This window comes from Primulina huaijiensis, chromosome 10 (assembly GCF_012295235.1).
Source record: "Primulina huaijiensis isolate GDHJ02 chromosome 10, ASM1229523v2, whole genome shotgun sequence".
In the NCBI taxonomy this organism is placed as follows: domain Eukaryota; kingdom Viridiplantae; phylum Streptophyta; class Magnoliopsida; order Lamiales; family Gesneriaceae; genus Primulina; species Primulina huaijiensis.
In genome coordinates, this window is record NC_133315.1 from 8,286,814 (window position 1) to 8,290,001 (window position 3,188).

A 3,188-nucleotide genomic window follows, 5' to 3' on the forward strand; every position below is an offset into this window, starting at 1 on the left:
TATATATACACACACACACACACACACACAACTAAATTTTATTATTTTTCATTTGATTATTTTTGGGATCTTACACTCATCTCCCCTTAATTAGATTTCGTCCCGAAATCGAAATGGTAATAATGTTATGACCATTTATTTGCAATAAATAATAATGAAATTCATACCTAGTTGAAAATCTGAGGATATAATTGGCGCATTTTACTGTCTAATTCCCAAGTAGACTCTTCTACTCCATGACTAGACCATTGAACTCGTACTAGGGGAATTGTTTTGTTACGCAAAACTTTTTCTTTTTCATCCAAAATACAAATTGGTTGCTCGATATATGCTAGTGTCGGGTCTAATGCAACTTCATCTGGCGGCAGAACATGATTTGGATCGGGTTCATATTTCCGTAGTATGGAAAGATGAAACACATTATGAATTTTTGATAATGCAGGTGGTAATGCCAACCGATATGCCAAACTTCCCACACGTTCTAGAATTTCGTATGGACCAATGTAGCGCGGTGATAATTTTCCTTTCATTCTGAATCGAACTGTTCCTCTGAATGGTGAAATTTTTAGGAATACCCGATCTCTTTTATTGAATTCAAGGGGCCTTCGTCGCCGATTCGCGTAACTAGCTTGTCGGTCTTGAGCAGATTTTATTCGTTTTCTGATCAAATGGATTTTATCATTCATTTCCTGTATCAGTTCTGGCCCAGTCAGTTGCTTTTCACCAATCTCATCCCAAAATAATGGTGATCTACATTTTCTTCCATATAAGGCTTCAAATGGTTCCATTCCAATACTACGTTGGAAACTGTTATTGTATGAGAATTCTACAAGTGATAAAGCATCTTGCCATCCAACATGAAAATCCATAATAACAGCGCGAAGCATATCTTCCAGAGTTTGAATAGTCCATTCAGACTGGCCGTCGGTCTGGGGGTGATATGCAGTGCTCATAGCCAATCTTGAACCTAATGCTCCTTGAAAACTTCCCCAAAATTTCGAAGTAAATCTTGGGTCTCTATCTGAAACAATGGTGACAGGGATTGCATGAAGTCTCATTATATTATCAATATAGAGACGAGCCATTTTGCTATAAGTGTATGTTCGCTCGTACGGAATAAAATGTGCAGATTTTGATAGGCGATCCACTACAACCCATATAGAATTGCAACCTTTTGAAGAACGAGGTAAATGAGTAACAAAATCCATTGTAATATGCTCCCAATTCCATTTGGGAATTTCGAGACTTCGTAGGAGTCCTCCAAGTTTCTTCCTCTCAGCTTTGACTTGTTGACATGTGAGACATTTAGACACGAATTCAGATATGTCTTTCTTCATTCTCTTCCACCAAAACTGGAGTCTCAAACATGCATACGTTTTCTTTTCTCCTGGATGGATACTGTAATGGCTGCAATGAGCCTTATCCAAAAGCTCTAGCCGCAAATCTGAATTTTCTGGAACAACTAGACGACCATTTAATCGTAGGGAATCATCTGCAACAATTTTGAATCCTGATTTGTGGCCATCAAGGACCAATTGTCTGGATTTCAGAATTTATGTATCAATCCTTTGTGCCTCTTTAATCCGAGAAAATAATTCGGGCTCAATCTGTACCGCAGCAACAGTGACGTGATCATCATTAATAATGAAATTCCATCCCGATGTATAAATATCTTCATGTAGTTGTGAAATTCGGGCTGAAGTCATAATGACATCTTGAAATTTTCGACTGAGTGCATCAGCGGTGACGTTCACTTTTCCAGGCTGATATTGAATCTCACAATCATAATCTTTAAGAAGGTCCATCCTGCTGCGTTGTCTCATATTCGGTCCGAGTCAGAGAATAAATACTTCAGGCTTTTGTGATCGGATAAGATCACAAAATTTTCTCCATATAAATAGTGACGCCAACTTTTTATGGCAAACACAATGGCGGCTAATTCTAGATCATGAACTGGATACTTGCTCTCATGGGGTTTTAGTTGCCGAGAAGCATAGGCAATCACTTTTTCGTGTTGCATCAAAACACAACCTAAGCCCCTTAATGATGCATTCGTGCAAATAGTGAAACCACCAGTCCCAGATGGAAGAGTAAGAACTGGTGCAGTGGTCAATCTCTTTTTCAACTCGAGAAAATTTGACTCACATTCATCAGACCAAATGAATTTCACATTTTTCTGTGTTAGGCGGGTAATTGGTTTAGCGATTTTTGAGAATCCTTCGATGAATCGATGGTAATAACCAGCTAAGCCCATGAAACTTCGCATTTCAGGAACGTTTGTTGGTCTAGACCAATTAATCATGGCTTCTACTTTGCTTGGATCAACTGAGATGCCAAACCGTGATATGACATGACCTAAGAACACCACACGATCTAGCCAAAACTCACATTTTGGCAATTTAGCATAAAGTTGTTCTTTGCGAAGTATTTGTAGGACAATTCTCAAGTGTTCAGCGTGTTCCTCTTCAGATTTTGAATATACCAAATTATCATCAATAAAAACGACAACAAATTGGTCAAGAAATTCCTTGAATATGCGATTCATTAGGTCCATAAATATTGCTGGAGCATTTGTAACACCAAACGGCATTACAAAGAATTCAAAATGACAGTATCTTGTCCGGAATGCTGTCTTTGGTATATCTTCGTCTCGAACTCGCAATTGATGATAACCAGAACGCAAATCGATCTTTGAATAAATAGCAATACCCTGAAGTTGATCAAATAAGTCATCAATTCGAGGCAATGGGTACTTGTTCTTTATAGTAGCTTGATTCAATTGTCGATAATCAATGCACAACCGCATCGAACCATCTTTCTTGTGTACAAACAACACTGGGGCTCCCCATGGTGATACACTGGGTCTAATGTATTCTTTATTCAATAATTCTTGTAATTGTTCCTTCAACTCCTTTAATTCTAATGGGGCCATTCGGTGTGGTGCTTTAGAAATAGGAGTTGTTCCAAAATTTAATTTTATTGAGAATTCTATTTCCCTTGGTGGAGGAAATCCAGGTATTTCGTCAGGAAAGATATCTTGAAATTCATTCACCACTGGGATTTCAGACAAAGTTGATTCTGCTTTCTCGGTGTCGACGGCATACACAAGGTATCCTTCATTCCCTTGGAATAAAAAACGCGACATCTCCAAGGATGATATCAGTGGAATTTTGGCATGTGAGCCCTTA